This window comes from Meleagris gallopavo, chromosome 2 (genome assembly GCF_905368555.1).
Source record: "Meleagris gallopavo chromosome 2, MGAL_WU_HG_1.1, whole genome shotgun sequence".
Lineage (NCBI taxonomy): Eukaryota > Metazoa > Chordata > Aves > Galliformes > Phasianidae > Meleagris > Meleagris gallopavo.
Genome location: NC_139405.1, coordinates 93,213,802 through 93,239,610, shown reverse-complemented (window position 1 = coordinate 93,239,610; position 25,809 = coordinate 93,213,802).

The window sequence follows — 25,809 nt, the reverse complement described above, 5'->3', positions numbered from 1 at the left end:
AGAGCTCTGAGCAACCTGACCTAGCTGTAGGGGTCCCTGTTCACTACAAAGCAGTTGGACTAGATGACCTTTAAAGTTCCCTTCCAACTCAAATGATTCTATTATTTTATATAATGAAAAATGTGACAGTTTTTGTACTTCTGTCAGAAGTTAGCTGATATATCTGTTGAGTTTCATTTCTGTAATCCCTACACTCTTTCTCTCCTAGGAAGGTGGGAAATTAAATGACAGACCACTATCTGTGTCTGATAGATTTGTTTTTCCTCTTTTCTTTCGATGTTTGAAGAAGGGATGAGATCCAGTTGTTCTGATTAATGTGCCTTTGAGTCTTTTTAATCAGGCTGAACTTTCAGTGCTGATAATAGTACAAAGATACAGTCCCAAATTCAGGACTGCACAAACCGCCAGGACCATATCATGGAACTCCATGTTTGGACATGGACAACAAAACTTCAGTTTTACTATGCATGCTGGTGATGGCTGACCAGACTGGATCATGGCACTCTATCGTCTTTTACATATGTTTTCTGCTAAACATTTATGTGATACGTATATAGATATATATTTTTAATCACTTTGTAACAGGATGCAGTGGTATTTGTCTTAATCTATTGGTATTCACTGGCAGTTATTATCAGTAATTCTTAGTCATAAAGTCCCCATCAAAATTCAGTGTCCACAAAAGTGTATATATTTTAAAGTGGTTTTGTGCCACTTTATCATGTATTGTAAGAGCAGAGACAGGCAAGGCATTATTAGAAAAGCCACAGACATGAAACTGGGACAAAGAATGATGGTCACAGTTACTTCAGAGAGAGATGAAAGGAATAGTAGTGAAGATCAGAGAAGGATTAACAGATTCACCAGAGAGATACAAGCAACACTTACGAGATTACAGCTATTGGTCACTCATAACAATATCATCCAGACAAACTTCATTACCATGGCTTAGAGTTTCGAAATTGTTCTTTGAAATTGAAGTTAGCCCTTAACTCAGTTAAGTTATATTTGTGCCTGCCAACTACTTACTTACTTCTGTTTCCAGATAAACTGTCATGTCAAGACCTATATTCTCCAGTCACATACACATGTATTGTGGATGCTAATTTACAATGAAAAATATCTGACATTTGCTTCCTCCACCTGTTCCTCTGATCTTTACATTTCTTCCTCTCCTCCTGTCTCATTTTTATGTTTTAACCTTACTTCTAAACTGGGATAGAGCTATTTATCACAATAACATACTGCTTTTTAGCAATGCATTTCAAGCAATACTGAAAATATTCACAATGTATCACCCAAATATGAGACAGAATAGTACATAATAGTGACCTGGACAGAAGGGACAGATTAGATCACCTGTGTTTGAACCCTAGGCTCCAAAGGCTGTGCTTACATTGCGTATCAGGCTGATGTTTGACCCTAACTTTTCTCCAGTATCACCTACTGAACTATAACTGTTGTATCTGCACTTAAGCTCAGCTCCTATGTAGAATTAATAGCTTCACTTTCATGAGTAAACCCACAGAGCTGTATTTATCTGTTTCTCTTATTTTATGAGGTAGGTAGGAGTAAAAAGCATCTTCTTGTGGCCCATCTCAGGTGAACCTACAGGAAAAGGAGATCTCAGTTCTGCTCCTGGATGAAAAACTGGTCAGTCCTCTTGGTGCACTTTTTTACCTTTACAGAGGAAGCTAGTGGCCATTTCAGGTGCAAGGTGTCACTGTAAATTTTAATCTCAGCTTAGAAATGGCAAGAAAAACTCAATCACATTTTAGGCTTAGTTTCACACCATCTCTTCCTAGGTGTGACACACTTCACAAAGTGAAGAAGGTCCTGTCAGAATAGATTGCTCATTGCATGGCCCAGGGTAGGGAATGCACTAGCCCAGCATCAACACCTTCCCAGTTTGACACTCAGGTGAGTGAGAATGCAATCCTGCAATTTGCTATGCCATGACATAAAGCAAACATAGATAGACTTAAAAAAAAAGGACCGCCTGTTTTCATGTATCACTCTCCCTGTGACAGCCCCTAAAATCAGTACATTTGTCCTTTGAAACATGTTGAGAACTGACCTCAAAAAGCATACCTACAATTACTTCTGTCTTTATTCCAGAATTACTAGACAAAAAAACACAAATCTCAAAAAGATAACATGTAGACATCAGATTTTAAACCTCCCATGTAAAGGCCCTAAGAAGAAGAAATATTTTGAACATTTATCTTCCATTTCTTTGATTATCTCACCAAACAATCTAATCAACATAGTCTCTTTCCTCATACATGTTTTGCAAATCGCTCTGAGTTCTTGCAGAAGTGTCTAGCTCTGCTGCCTGATTATTTAATATCTGGGTGGGTTACTTGGATAATTAGGGTTAAATCTGACCAAACAGGCACTACATTTTCAACACTGCAAAAAAAGAAAAAAAAAAAGAAAAAAAAAAAATTAGGGCACCTAGATTGGAGTGATTTAAGTAGCTTGAAAGTACCTAGATAAGTCAAAATCGCAATCAGCCAGCACAGCCTACAGAGTGGTGACCCCCAGGGGCCTATCTCTGGAGCAGTGCTCTTCAACTCTTCTATCAATGACATAGACAGTGGCCTTGAGTGTATCCTCAGCAAGTCTATGGATGACACCAAGCTGAGTGGTGCAATTGATATGACTGAAGGAAGGGATGTCATGAAAAGGGACCTGAATGAGCTTGAGAATTGGGCCCACATGAACCTAACAATGTTCAGCAAGGCCAAGTGCAAGGTGCTGCACCTTAGTTGATGCAGTCTCTGATATGTGTACAGACTGAGAAAAGAACGTGATTTACTGCTTGATTCACTGGTTGACAACCCTGCCCGTGGCATGGGGTGGAATTAAATGATCTTTAAGTTCTCTTCCAACCCAAGCCATTCTATGAATCAATCACGAGATGCCTTCAAGAAAGTAAATTATGTAGTCAAGGAAAATAAGTCTCTCATTGTATTTCAGATACACTTTGGAGTGAAGCATGATGATACAGCAAGGAACGACAGGCCTTGTTATTACAGATATTGCATTTGACACAATTACTTATTACTTATTTGAAGGTTATAATCCCCTAGTACATATTTTATTCATAAGCGAATAAATTGTAATGGTACTAATTGTTGCGGAATTAGTCAATCTATCTTGACACCTATCTGGTAGAATTACACATTCAGTTTCAGGATTATTTAGTAGAATATTTTCTGGAAGGTCTTAATAACATCTGCATAAATATGCAAGAGCCATTGTTAAGCAGTGAAGGTTTTGAGGTTTGGAATTTTTGTTTTTGTTTGTTGGGTAGTTTGGTTTTGGTTTGTTGTGGCTGTTGCTGTTGTTTTATTTGTTTATTTTATTTTTCAATTAAAAATTTGTTTAACAAATTTTCTTAAACAATTTTGTTAAAAACTTCACACACAAAATATATGGTTATGAATAATCTGAAAATATCCTGAGAGATCATTGGTTCTTCTGCAAAATATGCCTCTGCAGTGATCCAGGGAGAAATATCTTGATATAAGACAGGAATAGCTCTTTGAATCTGTATCCTCTAATAAGAAGAGGATTTAGGAGGGATTTGCTATGGATCTATGCTGTCATCGGGCACACAAAAGTAAGTTGCAGTGGCTACATTTACATGCTCAGCAGCCTCTGCTATTTTCCATAGCAATGTCAGAGAGTGTGTCAGTGAATAACCGTTTGAAACAGGTGATTTCTCTCCATAATAAGTCTTTCTCCAAACATTTTTTCCAATTCCACCATTTTGCACAGAATCATAGAATCATGGAATAGATTGGGTTGCAAGGGGCCTCAAGTATTGTACATACTACAAGACTAATAAGAAAGCCAATTTATTTTCAAACTGATAATCTTGTTGATGTCTATCTTGAGGCGGTTAAGTCTTCAAGATAATCAGTTAAGTATTCCTAAACTTTTCCTATAATTACAGACATTTAAAACTGAATGACCTTGATTTGAAGTTCCAATTTTTGTTCTGTAATGTACAGGTTATGTACATACATATGTACATAAATGTATATATGCACATATATGACATGAAATGGAAACAACTTATACCTGAATCAAAAATTATGAAAATAAAATCAGTATAATAATAAGTGACATTCTTGGAAACAATTAGGCATAAGGCCAAAAGTATTAATACATTTGATGGAACATGGTCCCATTAAATATGTTCCAGGAGTAAAAGTTTTCAGAGATAATGTCACTGAATCATTTATCTTTGCAACTGTACTGAATAATGAGATACATGCTGAAAGACTATGGAGAAAACACTGAAAGAAAGAAAAGATGATAAACCAACTACAGTTGAAATAGTAAGGAAGACTGTATTATGTGCACACAGCACGTGAAATATCTTAGTCTCTCTACGTAAAAATTGCTGTTAAATGCATATATTAAAAAGTAGTCATTATAAATTTAATAAAGGTTTATTCCTTTCAGCCTAATACCATATGTCCAGAAAGTTTTTTAAGAAGTCACAGTCAGAATAGTGCTCTGCATGATATCATGCATGATAGCTATGTGAATGGGACTGTGATAAAAATTCCAATTTGCTACACAGAATTTAGTTCTTCAGATAGAACTGTATTTATCTACCTAAGAACTTCAGAAAAGTAATAATTGCATTTTTTAGTATCATCAGAAAAGTAAATAATAGTTTCTCTGATAAAAAGATAGTTAAAACAATTAGAAATGTTGTATAAAACACCATTTTATTTCAAAGAAAGATAGTATTTCAAAGATTTGGTGTAAATGAACAAAGATTGGGGAAAATGGAGTGGTGATTTGGTAGAACAATCCCTTGTAATTTTGTTCTTCACCCAAGTAAGATAACTTCAATATTTAATTAGTAATTACTAACCTGGATACAGATAATAATTAGTGCTCTTTTTGCACTGTTACCTCAGAGTTCCCACCACCAATCACTGCCCCATTAAGCAAATCACTATTACCAATTACAACAAAGTTAAATACGGTTCCTGTCAAAAGTCATTCAACCATCATGCATGCTTCATAACTGGTCTTGTAATTGCTACTGCTATGAAGTCAAGGTTTCTTTTTCAATTTAGTGCATATGCTTGATGCTGCTGTAGTTAGAGTATTGATTTTACATGGAGGAGTGTACCACAGCTCCTATTGATCTCACTGAGTAAATCAAAAAGACATTTCCTGTTATAGTAGGTCTTGCAAATGACTAAAAATACAGCAAAATTCTTTATATGAAAACCATGTGGCAGCTATAAACAGCTATAAAATCAGTCCAACATATTAACTATTCATTTAAAGAGGCTAAAGGATTACCTAGAGCACAGCAACATTACTGCAGTTTAGTGTTTTACGTCCTTCCCCTTTTCTTTTACTCTGAAAGCAGGTTTCTTATTTAAAATATATACACACAGGACATAAAAAAAAAAAAAAAAAAGACTAAAAATCCCTTACTTTCCCTCTTCATAATTCACTTTAAAAAAAAAAAAAAAGTTCAGTAAACTAGTATAAAAGCAAATTGACATTAACACTAACAAGAAAGAGCAGTAAAGGTCTCTGAACTTAGTCATTCCCCAGCCAGCCTCACAAAACCCACAAAATGCATACAGGCCTCTAAGTCATTGCAGAAGCTCTGAAATTTTTTCCACTGTGTAAAGTCACTCTGATTGATGGAAGGATCTGCAGACTTCTGGACCCAAAACAGGAAGAAAGTGTAATAAAATTAAATCACCAATAAATACCAAACTTTGTAAAAAGGCTCTCAGGTTGTCAGAAACAGGTTTAAAAGATCTTCTAACTAATCAATAGAAGACAAAGGCTCTTTCTGGTAGCATGCATCATTAGCGCATTTCTTGCATATTTTATCGGATGATTGGTTTCATCTACCATAGCAATTCCTGTAAATAATTCCTGTTTTCAACGCATATTTTGATATGTTCAAAGTCAAGACCCACCCAAGTTTAACTTCTCCATAGCACAGTTAGGATCAGTAGTTATGAACAAAAACTGTGAGATTTAATGGTGGTATATAACTGCATAGGTACAATTACCATTGTGTTTACTTCTTCCTTTTTATAAGGAACATCACCAAACTGTTCAAGGTACTACTTATTTAAGCAGCAGTGAATGCTGCTAACTATGCTACTCATGAACCAAGCCCAGATCACACACTTCACGGACAGGCAGTCCTGTATTCAGGAGCCCTGTTCAGGAGCCCTAACAAAATAAATGAAGCTCTGTGAGTCTGTTTGAAGGAGAATACAGAGCTGTTTATGTGGACATCTTTCATTCTTTCACTCACACCAGCTGTGTACACACCAAACAATTCTGAATTTATTTATATTATTTCCTTTAATAGTCCTACGGGTATTCCAGGTAACACTGATTTCACAGTTCTTCACCAAAGAAGGTCATCTACTCTTCATAAGTAAACCTTACAAGAATAAATCTCCAAAATTTTCTTTCCAAATATCAGGATCTTCTAGATCTGGAAATGAATAAAATGTAATATCTTCAGGAGGAAAACTGCTCCCGACCTCTATCTGTCTAAAGGAAAGGACTGAAGAACAAGTGCAATTATTGAAGGCAATAACATGAGTCCCTTATAGGAATAACAAATTTGGGTACTGAATTCACTAATAACACAGAAGTTCATCCCTGAAAATATGTAAGAAGAATACTTTGGAATTTATGGTGGACTCTGTCCCATTCTATACCAGTTTCAGATTCTAACTAACTTAATGGTATTGTTGAATGAAGAGCATGCTACAATAGACACATAAACATAACCATAGTATATACATAGCATAATACATATGCGTATACACATACATATGATCATGTTATGAGGTTGAACTTGCTTTGCCTCTGAACTACATTTGACAAAGCACTGAATCATTGACTGCATCGTCTGTTACTAGCAAATGAAACATTTCAAAACTGCCTTGTACTCATTTTGCCATTATTTTACATGCACAGAAATATTGACCCATTTTTCTTCTTTCTCTATATATATTTCTATCAACTCTTCTTAATACCTTATCTTCTTGATATTTAAGACTAAAATCTTTCTTTATTTATTGGTTATGCAATCTGGTTGTGAATGACAGATTCACCTTAATAAACCAGAAGACTGCTAGGTTGTTGACTCAGAAAGCAAATCTCAATCTTTCTCCTTGACTTTTTTTCCATTTCTCATTATACATTACTGCATTCATGATACCATTAAAAAAATTGTATCTTATGTTAATGTGATAGAAATGAAAAAGCTCATGATTTCCTACCTCCAGAACAACCTGATATAATCGTAGGCTTATAATACCTTCTTAATGATATATTATCTTTCCATTTTCATGTTGTCTTCATTCATGCATTTTTGTATTTGGGAGACATATAGTTTCAATAGCCATGGGGAGTTTATGTGGAGGAAGGTAGATATCATTTTTACAAAAATATAATTATTACTCATTTTATGTACTAAAATATATTTCCAGCTTTTAACATTAGATGAGTTCTCGGACTCACTCATGAAACTGTATCAAGCTGAATCTATTTTTGAAAGCATTTCTACTTTAGGCTCTTCTCAGTGTACAAAAAAATTAAGTAAAGCTAAGAGAAATTTTGATGCAAGGAAATATTTCCTTAATCTTTACCTTGCAGGTAAAGAGTACCGTATAATTTGTAATGATAACCACAGTAATGAATGCACAGAGTAGTCAGCTATTACCAGCAATAATTGGTGCACCTTTCATCTCTTGTCAAGCAGAGTGGTATGAATTAGGACCAAAAGGCAGCTATCAGCTCTCTCGTTTCCGGACTCAAACAAAAGGAAAAGAGGTGCCTGTCTGAACTGATAGCTTTTGGCCCTTTGATCAGGCCCTATCAGAAGTCATCCAGACTTAGTAACCTGATTTCTCTTCAATAGGCTACTGTCTTTGATGTAAGTGAAGTCCTACTGCAGATTGTATTTATGAAGGGAAAACACCACAGCATAATCAGGAAGGGGTATAGTTACTAATTCACACAGAAAAGTTGCTTTGGCATCCTACTTCTTTGAAGGAGGGAGTAAATAAGCTCTACTAAGATTATTGAAAAGATATTTCTGTAAACAACCTTCAGTAAACTCCTGAAGACTGTGTTTGTGGTCTGCAGTGTAACAGGAATTAAGCATAGTTCAGTATTAGTGAAAGCTCCAAGCATAATAAAAAAAGTAAAATAAAATAAAATAAAATTTACACTTGAAGGGCAGAGCCAGGGGAGGGGGAGAACTGCCTCTTTGGAAAGAAAATATGTGTGGAAAAAATTAAGTAAATAAGCAAAATGAAACAGTCCATGTACTATTACTATTAGGTGACTTTTGATAGAAACATTCCAAATTATTTATCTCTTTACAGCCATACGGTATAAATTTAGCATAATAGCCATTATTCACTTCATTACAAACAAATACTCTGTATTTTGGGGGAAAAAAACCCAACAACTATTTTGGAGTGGAAGAATACTGCAATGTACTTCACTCTATGCCCAGTCCAGTGCTTTTTTTTTTTCCTAATCTATCCCCAAAAGACCTTGGACTGTGACATCATAAATAGAACCCTTTTAAAAGGTTTTAAATAGTTTGGGAAGTAAACAATATCCAGCTCAGACTAAAGTAATGAATAAAAACATCTGTAATAGTTGAGGAAAGATGATAGAAGTATTTTTGTAGTCTACCACCCTTAATATAATTATAATTTTGCTCACATTCACTGTTAGATTACATTGTGATGTATGAAAAGTTACAGAAAAGTAGAATGGTCATCGTAGCACTAAAAACCAAACAAATAAACAAACATTCTCTGCTATCGAAAATGTTAGCTAGTTAGAAGAAATGCATGCTGTATACATTTCCTGAACTTTAAATAGTTTTATAAACATTTAAATATGAAAAGGCCAAACTGAAATAGCAAAATTCTAACTCTCTCAAAGGATAAAGGTATTTTGAATTGATTCTGAAAGAGCTAAGAATTTAATCATAATAATACAAATAAAATGCACTTTTGGAATATTCCTTAACTGTATTAAAAAATAATCAAATTAACTGTTTTAAATCGTCATGAGAACACTGAAAGCCTAGGAACTGATCAGTTTTCCCAGTCTATAAATATCCCAGATATTTATAGACAAACACAAAAGATAAAAAATAATGTATGATGTTTCAAATCAGTTGGAATATAACAATCTTTATATTTGGGTTGATATTCTGTTCAAAAGTTTTTGAAATGGGCCCTAATTCCTTTGAGCTGCCTCTTTAGGAGGAGAATAAAATCAGCACATTTTCTTATAATTCAACCATCTGGGCATTTAAAGTGCTACCTTAAATGCTTAATTTCTGTTTTAAGGATGGTGGATTACAATGGAACACCTTGCACTGGTTTGAAATAGAAATTTAAGATCTCTGTCTTGCTCAAGTTCACTATTTGTTTTAATTTTCGTTTAAGGAGAATGTTAATCCAGATAGAGTATGAAAACTCTGATTAGTGTTACAAATTCTACCAGCTAATGCTGATTTACTTATTGAATTAGAGGTCTATTTAACAGTAAGTTTCAGTATATGCTAAAGTGTTCGCAAGGAGTGCTATTTTAACTGCTGATGTCAACTGTTTGGTGTCTTTTCTTAAACATTTAAATAAAATGTAGCTTCCATTTCCCATTTCCTTGGGTGTATTACAGGTTGAGCTTTCCCAAAAGCCAGAAGGAGAAAATGAAAATGACAGGGTAAGTGTAAGAATAGGATAAGCTCCTGCTTTCTTGCTTGTTTTACACTGAGATCAAAAGGTGTTAGCTTTTCTTTTCTTTTGGATCCTACTATCCAGTTTTTCAGAATGAGGAGGGATTGTGTTCAGGATCTGAAGCACTACTGTGATTTTTGTATAGAGGGGCTAAATTTTTGAGATTTTTTCAGTCTTCACACTTGTGTTGTTTGTTTGACAAATCTATCATATTTCAGCACTGCAGCTATATCCTGTCTGCTTCCCAGCTAAGAAGGCCTTAAGCTTCACTTCTGCTTCATTCAAAATCACCAGACTTGTGCATGTACTTTATTAACTGGCTTAGAGATTACGTTCTTTTGAACATATAGCATCATTTCAGTACCTGGGACTAAGAGAATAAGGATTAACTAAAGAGAAAAAAGTATCAATAAGAAATTATAGATTCTCTCAGATGCACAGAATAGCTTAGAGATATATATTAGCAAACTGGGGAACTGCAGTGCAGAAGTGTGACATTTTATAACATGTTGTTGTACCCTTTGCAGACAGGTAATATGAAGAGGCAAGAATGAACAGAGGCAAATACATACATTACACATGAACTCTTGTTGACTTCTGCTGTTGTATCCTTGAGAGACAAGTACTGAGGTTTTCAAGGACAGATAATGGCCAGAAGGTAGACTCTTTGGATTATATCTATCTATGTGTATGAACCAAGACATTGGTCAACACCTATATAAGCAAGAGAATCCTATGGTAAACCTCATTGTTTAAATTCTAAACCTCCTCAAATAAATTATTTATTGTGCAGATCAGATAATTTGCCTTCAACACTAAAGCCAGTCTTTTCATTAACTTCTGATGGAACTAAATTACTATGTCATTTCATAATCTTCTATTTTCCTCATCTAAAATCAGATTGCCACAATTCGAAGTCTAGGCTTTAAAGACAAGCAAAATCATGGTGGGAATATGACCAATATGCAAATACCCTGCCAACTTTCCTGTTCTTCTATTAAAACTTGTTTTAAAGATATTTATTTTCCCAGATAACAAGGTGTGCAGAATAACAGGAAGTGCACTGACTATCAGGTTAAATAATCCTAATTCTATCTAGAGGTCTCATGGATTCTCAAAGTGAACGTTTAAAAAGAAGTAATTAAAAATAACTTTTTGTAATACTGCTAGTAAGCTCAGCAGATTTAAAAAAATGTCCACAAGATGTGTTTTTGATATGTGGAAACCTAGATATAATTAGTATTATTAGTAATAATAATGTAATAATTATAATAATAATGTTAAAGTTATGAGATTAAAGCTGTGTGTAAAAAGTGTAATGAGGCTATAAAAAAACAGAGAAAGTTGAGAGTTTGTTTCTGATTTCACTTAACACCACTTGTATCCTGTATAACTGTTGACTTCAGTGGAATTGTTCCCAATATTCAATTGTGTAAATAAAAGTAAAATCATACTCTTAATACTGGGCTTTACACAAGCATATAAAGTATGTTTTATCTCCCCACTATTAGATATTCTCTGTTAGTTGAGAAACATATTCCTAGAGCCATGCCAATCATGCTGATGATACTGGTGCACAAACAAAGCAGATGTTCTTCCAGAAAGTCTTAAAAACTGGAAAAAGAAAATGTTGAGCCAGCTAAAAACATCCGTGGTCTTCAAGGTTAATGCAAGGCCCTGAAGACTACAGATGCTGGCTGTTCAAAAAGTCAAAATATTCAGAGACAGGTTGGCCTCCAATATAAGGTCAAATAAAATGTCTCTGTGTGTGGTGAAGTATAGTAAATGTGATGGAAAGAAATCTCAGAAAATTTCTTATGTTTTTTGCCTGGTCACCCAAATGAAGTCAGGGACCAGTTGTGCTGGTCGCTGTAAGACAGAATGTCACTGTATCTTGCATCATTATAAATTTAACATATATGATAACACGGCCAAGAATTTTAAAACTGTTTCATATTTATTCTCACATTCTCAGGCATAAGAATCCACATGAAGGCTCTAAAGCCCAAGCACATCACACCTACCATGAGGCATTTGTCTGGGGTCATGAATGCAGACGTCTTAACATCCAACAGTCTGTACAAAGAGAAAGGAATTTCAGATACTGGTTCAATTCATCCAAATTTCATCAATGTGATGTAGATGCCTTTCTCTCCAATGATTATCTCATATTCCTATAGGAGGATTACAGTAAGCTTTAAATTGTAGGCATATATTTGAAGTGCTCAAGTTTAATGTGAGGAATCCATACATTAAAGAAAAAGAAGAGTAACAATGAGAAAACTGAAGGGACAGGACAAATATAGTTTAATACATAAAGCAAAAGCTGCACACACAAGCAGAGCAAAATAAGAAATTAATTCACCACTTCCCATCCACAGGCAGATTATCAGCTGTTTCCAGACAAGTAGGTCTCCATCATGCGTAACAGTTACTTGGAAGACAAATGCCACCACTCCAGGTGTCTCCTTTTTTCCTTCAGTTTTTATTGCTAACCATGCAATCGTAGAGTATGGGATACCTCTTTCGTCTGTTTGGGTCACCTGTTCTAACTGTATCCCTTCCCAGCTTCTTACGCACACTCAGCCTCCTCACTGGTGGGCAACGTGAGAAACAGAAAAAGCCTTGACAACATGTAAGGAATGTTGAGCAATAACTAAAATATTGGTTTCCATACACTGATTTCCATACAGATCCAAACAGTAGCCCTGAAACAATTCCTTTGTCACCCAGTCAAAACCTGTACATTATGGCAGAACAGAACTTAGAGACCACTAATTTCATTTCATTCTAAACTGCTACCAACTCTCTGTTGGTCATACAAATAGCTTACATTACTCCCTTATATTCTTTCAGGTGAATAGCATTTATCTCATCTAACTCAGGCTTTGAAAAATCAATCCTTTTAAGTCTATATCTGTCACTCTATGTGCTGTATTCACGACAGGAATGGCCATCTGCAGGTGGCAACATATCATTTCCTAACTTTATGCGAGGAAATTGTCTCCAAACAACTATATCTTTGTATGTCAATATAGGAAGCATTGGAGCAGAGTTAAAACTACCCAGGGACATCAATTTCAACTTCAGGCACCTGTAAAAAGCAGTGAAGACATATGCAGCCATAAACAGACTATCACAGATTAGTGTTATTCAAATAATTGGCTTATTTGAGCATTTATGAGTACCTGAGTACCATATGAGTGTTTATCTGTACCTACTGAAAATTTACGGGTCAAATGACTAGCTGAACAAAACTCTTCAAAACAAAGGCAATACAGGACTTAGATTTCAGGTATTTTGATATTTCAAACTGCGGCCAGTTCTCTTACAAGATTCTTGTCCACTGACTTGAACAAAATGAAGAACTATGCTGATTCCTAATGAATTTTTAATAGGCACATTTCTTTAAAAAGAAAACACGCTGGATAACTCCATGTTATATAAAACACACACATCAGAGCTAAAAACTTTTTTAACCTAAAAGCAGGATCCCGACCAGAGGAGATATGAAAAGTGCAAAAATGGTCAATAATTTTCTAATTAACATATTTTTGGGTTTACTGGAACCCAGTAAAACTACTTTGGGAATATGAATAGTATCACAGAAACACAGAAGCACAGAATCACCCAGGTTGGAAAATACCACCAATATCATCCTGTCTAACCATCCACCTATCACCAACATTTCCCACTAAACCATGTTCCTCCATACAATATCTAAACATTTCTTGAACACCTCCAGAGACAGTGACTCAACCTCCCTGGGCAGCCCTTTCCACCACCTAATCATTCTCTTCAAGAATTTTTCCCTCATGTCTGATCTGAACCTCCCCTGATGCAACTTGAGGCCATTCCCTCTAGTCCTATCATTACCCTCAAAATCCGAATCCTAGACCACTGAAACCCAACAGCATCTCAGTTTCCCTTCATTCTTTTCATTCATGGTGGTATTTGACTTCTAAACTATAGAAAAGTTTGTTATTTCCAAGGCAAAGAAAATAAATAAAATAAAAGGAGTAAACAACAAATGGCTTTTAACCTATACTAGCTTGAGAAACAAGACAGATCAGCTGCCTTGTGATGTTTCACAGGTCTCATACCAGTTATTATTCTTTGTGGAACAAAGAAATTGCTTTTCAATTTATCTGAGAATTTGAGCTTGGGAATTAGCCCAGAAACCCTTTTTACTTCTAGACTGGAGTGTTCTCTTCCCATTTTTCAACACAATGCTCATTTTTACAGTGTGTAGCTAAACCTATACTTGTCGCCCCTTCCTTCCTTCCTTATTCAGGCCTATAGAAGCTCTTTCATCTCCTTTGCTTTACAGTACTCCTCCGTGACCTTTAGTCAATACAGATATTTTTAGCTATTTGCCTTGCTTAACTTTGATTCTTTTGGAAGGCCAGCAACTGAGAATTTGTGTTGCTATGATTTCCCCTAGCATGCTTTGATAAAGTCCATATTTTCCTGAGTCTGATGAGTAACTACCTATTCATGTCCTACCATTCTTTCTTTGAGCTCAAACCACTTTACAAACAAACAAACAATAAATAAATAAATAAATAAAATTGGCATGACACTGATCACGAAGCCACAATATTTATTTGATTTTTTGACAAATTGACTGTTTTGTCTGTTTGACTAATCTTTCAAATGCAATTTAACTAGTTAATAAGACAATAATCTACAATTTAGAGAAGTGGCTGTTAAAAATGCGTTAACAGGAATACATTAAAGCAATTAATGATGCAGTCATGGAAGAAAACATACTTAAGAATGTTAAAGACAAAAAGCGTGGGCACTACCTGTATCCAGCATCTTGCAGAAGATATTTTATTACTTAGCAGAAGTTTAAATTTTCTTTCTTCTGAATCTCCATAAACTAACAATAGTGTCCTATAATATCTTAGGTAGATAGACATGAGACTGGAAAACTGCCTTTTCTCATATACACTCATTATAGAAGAAAGATTCAGTTCTACTTCTTCAAAATGAAAGCTACCCTGAGATTTCTACATGGATTCTCTCTGTTAAAATGCAAACTGGACTCTTTGGCTTTGCTTCACATGAAAGTTTTGGGAGGCAATGGCATCAAAGTGTCCCTTGGTGTATTTCAGAAGAAAAACAATACAAACATTGAAGTGGCAAAAGAATATTCTTGGAGAAAATAAAATCTTAATTTCATCTCTACTTTTCTAAAAGTATTTTTTCTGCCTTTTTGCTACTATTCAATTTTCTCAAAAATGTGCATTCAGAATTTTTTTTTTTTTCAAATACAGCAAAGAGAGGAAAAAAATAGCTTGACCGTATCTGGAATAAATCCATGAGCATCACGGAAATGAAGAATGGGTACCAAGTTTCCATTTGAATTAGAACTGAGATGCATCAAAAGAAACTAAAATGAAAAATTACCAAGAACAAAATCTCTAAGCCAAGAAAAATCTTTTTACATGCTTCATGGTTCAACTGTGAGCCTCTTTGCTCAAGTCATTGGAGATTTTGATGATTTACATACATTCACAAAATTTTTTGCCAAATTAGGGCATTAGGAGTTCATTATGTATGAGGGCTGCATTAAAAATAATGCCTCTTATTTTATTATGTTGGCCTATGATGTCAGAAGCAATTGTTGGTATCACAGAAGAAGTTGAACCTTACCACCAATATTCCATTACATTTTGTTGCTGTGTGACAGATGGCAACAGAGGGGCACTCTGACAAAATGTCATCTGACATAGAAGTGCTTATGAAGTAAAGGTGTGTCGTTGAATTCATCCATATGGAAAAAATGGCACTCACTGATATTCATTGACACTTGCTGAACATTTATGGGGAACAAACAGTTGATTTGTGTGGTGCATTTCAGTGACGAGGACAGTGACAGTTGGTCACCTCCACTGGTATTGATATTTATGATGCAGTACGCACACGCTTGATCATCTCTGGTGAAAATGAATAGATAATGGTGATGACTATGCTGAAAAATAGCAGTTTGTAGCTGATAATTTGCCCTATGCAATACCGTGCTCTTTGTATCTGTTGTAGTTTCCATGGAAATAAACAAGAGGCATTACATTCAGAGTGATCTCCATATATTACTGATGAGCAGGAAGTCCAAAGACACAAATGGTCAAATCTAGGATAGCACACCTGGGGACGTAAAGTGATATTCCTTCTACATTTTTATACTTTTCCCTAAAGATTTACTTTCAGATGCTGTTTGTTACAGAACACAGGCAGAGTGGAGGCTCTGTCTCTCCACCACAGGAGAACAAAAACAGTTAATAAAAAGATTAAGAATTTGCAGAATATTTTAGAAGTAATACAAATACTTCTGTCTTTAATTCTTCCAATGCATATTGCCATTCTCTTCATTCAAACTATGGTAAACAAGTTATTTCCAAATGTTTCAGCCAAATGGTATTCACAGCCTCTTTTTTAAATTGAGCCTGAGCTAGTTTACTGAGTCACTTTCCAAAAAGAAGGCATTTCCCTATTTTCTGGAGTACTAGTCATATCCCATTTCTTTCATCTCAGTTTATTGCTGGATGTGTCAGATCTACAGTAGCTTGTACTCCAGATCCATATGTAAAGTCAAGACAAGACCTTCATTATCATATTCTTCTCCTTAACTCTCTTTTAAAAAACTAATCATTTGTGAAATAAATGTAGATTTGCAAAATACAGTACAATAGCTACATCTCCCATGTGATATTTTGAAATTGGCACTGTTTCAGCACCTATTATGCTGAAACATGCTGAAGCATCCTATGTATTTAAAATTCCTAGCACATAAATGTTGTTATAATGTTACATCAGCAGTAAGTTTGACCCAGCATGTCCCTAGCTGTGCAATAATTTTACATAATTCTTACATAAGCTATTGCTTTTGCTGGAACTTAAATGTTAAGCTAAGGTGTATAAAATAATGAGCAGCCTACAAGAAAAAGAAAAGATTACATTATCCTTGTCTCAGAACATAAGAAGTAGGGCACTTTCAATGCACTTAGAAGAGAATTGAGCATCGTAAAAGAAAAATGCATTTCATCATAGTAGCAACTAAGATATTAAATCATTAACACCGAAAGTCTTCAGGAGCTGCAACTTAACAATATCCAACAGGGAAAAGAATATGTATGTGGATATCAGAAATACCAATAATTATTATTTTAACTGCAATGAAAACTGTAGAATGGATACTACAAAGTGTATTTCAGGGCTTCTGTCAGCTTTTAAGTAGTTTAGGATTTGCCTGTGTAGACCAGATAGTTCTTCCTTTGTGTTCTGATGTGCTAAAGTGTATGTTGTCTTCTAACTCTGGCTCATGATATCAACAAGATCTAGATGGAACACATTATTCTTACTGTATAATATAAAAATATCTGTCATAAAAATCAATCTTGTTTCAACATGTTAAAAATTAATTATGTATCAGTAATACAGATCTACCTGGTACTCTGTTGCTTCTAGTTCAACAACAAATGTAACTGTGAATAACATTATAACTAATTAAATATTTAGTTTCCTAGATATAAAGTTTTTTCTCAAAAATGTTTTGACTGACAGAACCTGATTTAAATATATATATATATATATATATATGTTTTAACATAAAATTCTTAACTTCTTCTAATATAGACAGTAGTTCTCAATAGCAAGGAATGGCTCTATTACTGGCATAATCCTAGATACAACGGCAGCTTTGGTCTAAACATAATCCAGAAAAGAAATAGGAAAAAAATGAAGAAATAGTTTTGAGGTGTGTAACAAATAGGAACATTGAGAACTGGAAGTAAGTAGTCTAGGTATGATAAGACAATTATCAGATTTCTGAGATAAATGCTCTTTTCTCCAGTAGTGATCACTGGCTCCAGGAAACTAAAAGATATGGTAGAGGAGTGTTGTCTCCACTACTTGTTACTTACTTATTATTCATCCCCCCTTCAACTGCCAGATAACTGTTGAATTCAGAGTTCTATGCAGTATTTTTATTTTCTGACTTAAATTCAGCCTCTGTTTAAACTTTTTTATAAGCTTCCCTGTATATTAATGGAGGAAGGTTAGTGAAATGGTTACTTCCCCTGCTACTATCAGCCATATTCAGGCTCCAAGTGCAAGGTACTTACATTGTTACTTTTATCTACAGCAGGTATTGGTTGAAGAACATAATCAACAAAATGAAGCACACAGATTTCCAAGATTATGGCAAATGCTGAGGAAGGGAAAATCAATCAGAGAGATTCTAGAGGATGGAATCTACTGCAGAATTATAATTTTGATTTTCATTGTGATCTTCAAGGCATCTCTACCTATATCATATCTTAGAATCAGAATGGCCTGTGTTGAAAAGGACCTCAAAAATCATCATCTAGTTTCAACCTTCCTGCCACAGGCAGGGTCGCCAACCACCAGACCCTGGTGCCCAAGCCTGGCCTTGAATGCCTCCAGGGATGGAGCATCCACAACCTCCTTGGGCAACCTCTTCCAGTGCGTCACCACCCTCTGGGTGAAAAATTTCCTCCTAATATCTAACCTAAACCTTCCCTGACTCAGTTTAAAACCATTCCCCCTTGTCTTATCTCTATCCACCTTCGTAAACAGTCTTTCCACCTCCTGTCTATATGCTCCCTTCAAGTACTGGAAAGTCAAAATGAGGTCTCCCTGGAGCCTTCTCCAAGCTAAACAAACCCAGTTCCCTCAACTTTTCCTCATAGGAGAGGTGCTCCAATCCTCTGATCTTCTTACTGGCCCTTCTCCGGATCCGCTTCAAGAGCTCTGCATCTTTCTATGGGCCCCAGGCCTGGACGCAGATGGGGCCTCACAAGAGCTGAGCAGAGGGGGACAATCACCTCCCTCTCCCTGCTGGCCACCCCTTTTTTAATGCATCCCCGAATAAAGTTGGCCATCCAGGCTGCAAGCTCACACTGCTGGCTCACGTCCAGCTTGTAGTCCACCAGAAATATGTGGGCAAGATTTAGATAGTCTCCAAGAAAATGGTTCTTGTCAATAAGAAAGCATCTAATATGAATCTCTTGAAAAAACTTATTTTCAAAACTCTCATTCCTGTTGGAACAGTTGGGAAAGAATAGGAAAAAGGCTTCAAACCTTGGGTTGGGTAGTTTCCATTCCTTCCCAGAAGCATATCATATTTACTTATGAAAGTGCACAGAATTTTTATTTCATCCTTCAAGAAAAATCAGAAGGACATAGATCTGTTCTGCAGGAGTATCCTGTTGGGCAGTGGTGGCTACAGGTTTGTCCATGTCAATTGTCACAGTTACACTAATATAATACGGGGTTCAATGCTATTTTTATTTACAAGTTATTTTCCTTTCTCGCACCAGATATTGCTAAACAATAGCTGATAAGTAAGAGCTAAAATAAAGTACATTTTCAAAGGACATTTCTTCAATTTCCAAAGAAGAAAACTATGAGACTCTTATTTCTGTGTGCAAGATACACAAGAAAACTGAAAACCAATTTCAAAGGCAATATTAGAAACAATCTGAGCAGGTTAGAGAAGCTGCTATGGCCAAAATAACTCACAAAATGACTTGAGGGTCTGTCTGTTATTTTTCAATCCAGTCTATATGACTGAAGTATACATTGAATTGGAGAACAGAAAAATCACTGTTTCTGTTATTTCAGACATAATATATGTAAATATTTTTCTTGAGCAATGCCACTTAAAAAATGAACAAAGAGACAAACAAAACAAAACAAAACAACCAACATAGCACTGTAATTACAAAAAAAAAAAAAAGTGTTAAAGAAAAAATCCAGAATAAAAATAAATGAATCAAAGCTTTGCTGTATTGCTGCATAACTCTAGCATGAAAACAACACAAACATCTTTGTTTAGATCAACTGCATCAGATTTAAGAAAGTTACAGTGAATTTGTTCACTTGTGTCCTAGTTCTTTTATTGTTAAATTTATAGAATAGATTTGATTTTCAGTAAGAACAGAAGAAACATCTTAGGTAATGTTATTTTTTTATTGAGGTATCTTTCTACTTTTGTATGTTTGTTTTTCTTTGGCTTGAGGAGAGTATTGTTGCTTCAGAAAATTATCTGAATACATATAAATGCTTAGAACCATAGAGAATGATGTACATAAGAGAAATCCAATGAATATACTTCATGGAAGATGAAGAAACATGGTTCAAGACATATGACACTATCTCATGAAAAGTTTATAAAGAAATAAAATACTTTGAGTGATTTTTTGCAATATAGTAATGAGACAATAATGAGACAATATAGCACGTGAGGGTGTGAGACACTGGAATAGGTTGTCAAAAGAGGTTTTGAATGCCCCCTCCCTGGAGGCATTCAAGGCCAGGCTGGAAGGGGTTTTGAGAAATCTGGGATTTCTGTCCTTGCCTATACCAGGGGTGTTGGAACTAAGTGATTTTAAAGGTCTCTTCTAACCCAAACCATTCTACGACTCTACGATTTTGTGATATACATCAATACAAAACTGCAGCTATTCTAAATACAAACTTCATCATTCTAATTTGAATCACGTTTAAGCACTGAAAATAATTAAACAAACTGTTTACATGAACCCAAAGATCCATTACAACCACTCACTTCTAAACAGAGTTAATTTTCTTTTCTTTCTGCATGATAACAGGAAAAAAAGCAACAATTGAAAAGGGTAAAATGAAATTGTATTAGAGCATTCAGTATAACCACAACAGCCCACTAAGAGATCTGTATAGTAGAAATTATTTATTTATACTTATATATAATTATACTCAGAAGAATTCTTTGTCTATCTTTGTTGCTACTGATTATTAACAGTTTGGTATTTGGTGGTGTTCATTCTGTGGTGCTATTAACAGCTTGTTGAAAATGAAGACCATCAAAATTGCTTATAAAAATGCAAAGCATTATTCTCCTTTTATGTCTTTGTTTCACTGAACTGTACAGGTGAGCTACCTCAGCTAAACAAGATTCTGCATGCATTAATCAAAAATAATTCATTTGAGTCTAGGCAGACACTGAGCTTTTTCTTTTCATTGGGAAATATTGAAATCCTGGGGCTTAGGATAAACTGAAATTTGAAGAATCAGCTCTAAGTTGAAACTTGCTGCAGTGAGGCAGACTGTGCCCCAGTTCTATATATATATATGTATATATACATATAAATTTTCTCCTCATTTTTGACTGAGTTGTTAGTTTAATAGACTTTATCCTCAGAAGGAAACCTCAGCTTATTTTAAGATTTTTTTGTGACTGTTTTTAAAATTTCTTTACTACTCATTAAGATATTATGGGTCTTTTCTCTAAAATTCAACTTGTCCTTTTCTCTATGCATCTGCAGAAACAGAAGGTCACAGAAAAACTCATCTTTCTTGTCCTACCCGTATCATTTCTCTTCCATCTCTTGCATACAAAGAGCTACAGTGTACTACAAAATAGTACACTACCCTTGAAACTAGATCTTAGAAAATTATTCATGGCTTTTGCTGTCCTGCTTGGTGGTTTGCTCATAACTGGTGAAATTCATTTTTGTTTCAACAGCCAGTAAAGTCCTATGCCTCACATAACCCTTCTAAACAAGATTTAGGTGGGAACTAAATGTGTTCACAGTTTGGTATGCCTTTGGCAGATTTCATCCTGCTTAAGTAAATCAAGCAGAAAGACAAGCCAGATATTTTGTTGGCTCCCTGCTCCAGGCTCATGTAGACTTTCAACAAAATTCTGATTTGTTGACAAAGGAGGCTGTATTTTTCTTAGAACAAAGAAGTCTCCATTTTACTCAGTTTGCAATTTCATTTATTCCTCTTGAATACTAAGAGAGTGGTCTAATTAGAATTATAATCATAGAATCATAGAATGGCTTGGGTTGGAGGGAACATCAAGAATCATGAGGTTCCAATCTCCCTGCTACAGACAAGGCTGTCAGCCACTAGATCAAGTACTACATCAAGCTGCCTATAGTCCCATTCAACCTTGCCTTGAACAGCTCCAGGAACGGAGCACCCACAATCTCTCCAAACAGCCTGTGCCAGCACAATACCACCCTCAAAGTGAAAAACTTCCCCAACATGTAATCTAAACCTTCCCTCCTTTAGTTTATAACCATTCCCCCGTGTCCTATTCACTATCTAACCATATAAAAAGTTGATTTCTCTCCTGTTTATAATCTCCCTTTAAATATTGAAAGGCCATAATGAGGTATCCCTGCAGCCTTCTCTTCTCTAGACTGAACAAGCCCAGCTCCCTCAGCCTTTCTTCATAGGAGAGGTGCTCCAGTCCTCTGATCATCTTTGTGGCCCTTCTCTGGATCCTCTCCAACAGCTCCACAGCTTTCCTATCTTGTTAGGTTTTTTGTTTTGTTTTGTTTGTTCATTTTCTTTGCTTACCCACGTATTGCACAAGATGCTGCTGAACTGGAAAACAAGAGTTTGGATGCTGCTCTCCCTAGTCAATATTTTCAAATTGCTTTGGCTTGAAGCAATTTTGGTTCTTTTCCACAACTACTTATATATAGTGTAAAAGGATGCAACTGGAAGAAGTAATTTTTTTTATTTATTTATTTCCTATGTGCATTTTTGTCAGTGTTTCTTGAAGAGTAATCTCTAGGAAGATCAGTTTACTTTGAAGATAAAGATCAACACTGATGTTCAGTTGAAGCTCTTCCTTCCTGCCAGTACATAATGGGTAAGAAGAACTCACACTGATAAAGAGATTTTATGTTACAAATAATCAAAAGCTCTTCAATTGGATCATAATGAATCCTGAGAAAATCTTTCACTTTATTAATAGGAAGGTCATTCTGTGAGATAGCTAATTTTGTTTTCATAAATGATGAAATCAAATTAAGAACAACTTTTAGTAAAATATGGATGTGTATTCCAATTTTTTTTTATTTTTATTTTTTTAATGGAACAAGAGAAAATGCAAAGTGTCTGAAAATCATTTGCAGAATCATTTGCTTCAAGAGCAAACGTTAAATTTAAAAGGAAGAAAACCCACAATCAAAATTGTCTCCCCTTCCTTCTTCTTTCTGACAAATTCCAATGGTGTGGAATATCCCTTTGATCAGTTTGAATCAGCTGCCCCTGATGTGCCCCCTCTCAACCTTCTAACCATTCCATCTCAGAGAGGGGAGAAGATCAGAGATGGAAAGAGAGAAGAATCCAACTTTGCAAGCTTTGCTCATCAGCAGCCATTGTTGATGTATCAACACTTTTACTTACTAATTCAAAGCACAGTCCCATAAGGTCTGTTGTGAAGAAAGTTTATTCTATTGCAGCCAAAACCAGCTTTTATCTCGATGAAGCCAGGGCGAAATAGGCCCACAGGTGTGTCCTAACATCAAACATTCAGAGGCTTATCATTTCCTGGTCTGGTTTTAAAAAGTTATTTTCAAGTGTGCCTGATGATATGGGTACACGTTGTGCTAATGCTCAGTGTTTGTTTAGGTAGTCTTCTGTCTGTTTATGTAGTCTTCTGTCAAATAAACTTATTGGCAGATTCCATTACTCACCACATTTTGAAAAACTGAGCTCCAAAATGTAACACTCCTGAGTGTTTTTCCTTTAAAAAGTATGGCATGTATAAGACCCTATTCTGCCTCTTCAGAAATATATGTTAAGCTGCAGAAAAAAAATGGTTGAAATAGGTTTTATTTTAAAGCTCTCACCCTAAGAGCCAGTGGCATGCATGTGAATTCTTGAGCATCACTGGGCTCCAGCCACAGCTTCGACCTTCCACTTACATTCCTGACATCCAGTGTGCAATCCTGTAATCATCTGCGCTTGTACATTACTGATAAACAACTTTGACGAATTCAGGAAATTTGGAATTACACAGATCAGGGCTCTACTGAGGAATCAAGGAGATAATACAAGAAAAGAATGGCACTGGAAATAATAAGGACTAGTAGAATTAAAAAAAAAAAAAAGACAAGCTCTTAAATGTTTCTTTTAAAATTTTGCTATTTAAATTAAATTATTATAATAAATTTATCAAAGAATGACAGAATTGTAGGGGTTGGAAGGGACCTCTAGAAATCATCAAGGCCAACCCCCCTGCCAAAGCAGGTTCCCTACATCAGGTCACACAGGTAGGCGTCCAGGCAAGACTTGAATATCTCCAGAGAAGGAGACTCCACAACCCCCCTGGGCAGCCTGTTATTTGTTATTTGTTGTTTTTGTTATTGATCTATTATATTCATTAATTCTCATTATGATATTTATTGCTATTTCTTAATGTTGCTGAAAGGAATATTTTAACTAGAAAGGAAGGCAGACAAGAAGCTGCCCAAGATAAGAACAAAATTCCCTGAAATGCCAAGTACACATTTATATGCAGTAAAGGGTTCAGTAGTTTCGCTTATAATTAGCTCAGTGATGGATGCCATTTTCAAATTAAGCCCTTCACATTTTATATTGTAGTTGTGCAATGCTCACATTTAATTTAGAAAGTGGATGGGTTAACCTCTGATCTTTCCTGTATCAAGGCTTCTCTTTAGAGAAAGAAATTTTTCTCTGAATTTCTTTAAACTTTAGCAATTGCCATGAATTCAAGTTACCTCCTGAAAGCCTTTAGAAGTAGAAAAACACAAAGAAATATTTAAACTAGACTATCCTCCTGCTACTTTGTATATTTTGATTACAAAGTCAGTCTGTATACTTCTTACTTTAGAATTCAACCTTTTTTTTACTATCATATTCAGATCTCCTTACCTATTTTAATGGCAGATGTTATTCTAGGCTTTGGGAGCTATATGTTTGTTCAACTAAGATTGGCATGTGCTTCAGGCTCCCCACATTACATTTCGTTCTAATGTAAATAATTGTTTAGGTCATGCTGAGTATGTATTAATTTTTTATAGAATCACTAGTCACTACTCATTTCCATGGTGTATGAATTTTTATAAAATATATCCTATTAATTAAAGATAGGCAAGTAGTCATATTATGATCATATAATTTTCACGTATAGTAAACAATAACTGATCACTGCAGGGAAATATTTGGATCTAATGCCTACAGGAACACTCAATGCCTCCAAAAAAAAGCAAATGCCAATCTGAATAATGGGAATAGAAATGAGCAAATACTTTTGCCTGTGCCACACAGAAATGCAGCAGTGTATACTGATATATACAGGTACTCTTCTGTCTGTTTCAGGCATAGCCATGATTCACACTAGCTGTTCTGCTCAGAAATATGACAACTGCATTCAAGCAGTACCTATCCCTTCATCTAGATCATTGATGAAAATGTCGAACAAGACCAGACCCTGCAGTGACCCCTGGGACATACTGCTAATTAGAGGCCTCTGTGCAGCTGATGAAAACCCTCTGAGCTCTTCCAGTCAGCCAGTTCTCAACCATCCACTTATCTAACGCACATTTTCTATATTTCATAACAAGGATGTTGTGGGAGATGATGTCAAATGCCTTGCTGAAGTCAAGGTGCACAACATCTACTGCTCTCCCCCTCGTCACTCAGCCAGCAATGACTCATAGAAGACTATCAGGTTTGTCAAGCATTATTTCTTCTTGGTGAATTCACGTTGACTACTTGAGATAACCTTATTCTCTTCCAATTTTTTGGAGATAGTATCCAGAACAAGTTTCATCATCTTTCCATGGATAGAGGTGAGGCTGACTGGCCTTCTTCCCTTTCTACAGCACTCTCACAGTTTTTCCTCAAGTTCTTTTGGATGGCATTCTTGAAAGAATGGCAATCTTATCTTAGATATTTGGACTAACAGGGAAATGAAGGTTTAGCTTTCATGAACAGCAAAAATTCCAAGAATTTACAGCACTGGTATTCAATTTACTCATTTCATTTTTCTTATTCATTTTTCCAAATGAAGCCCCAGACTAATGAGCCTTATAGTTCTTTATCATTTGAAGGATGTTTAAACATAAGTCATGTAAATTCTGATTAGATTATCTTAGGAGATCATAAGTGGAATCTAAATTGTAACTACAGATCTACTGAGTTATTGCACAGGCAAAATTACATACAAATAGTTGTGTTT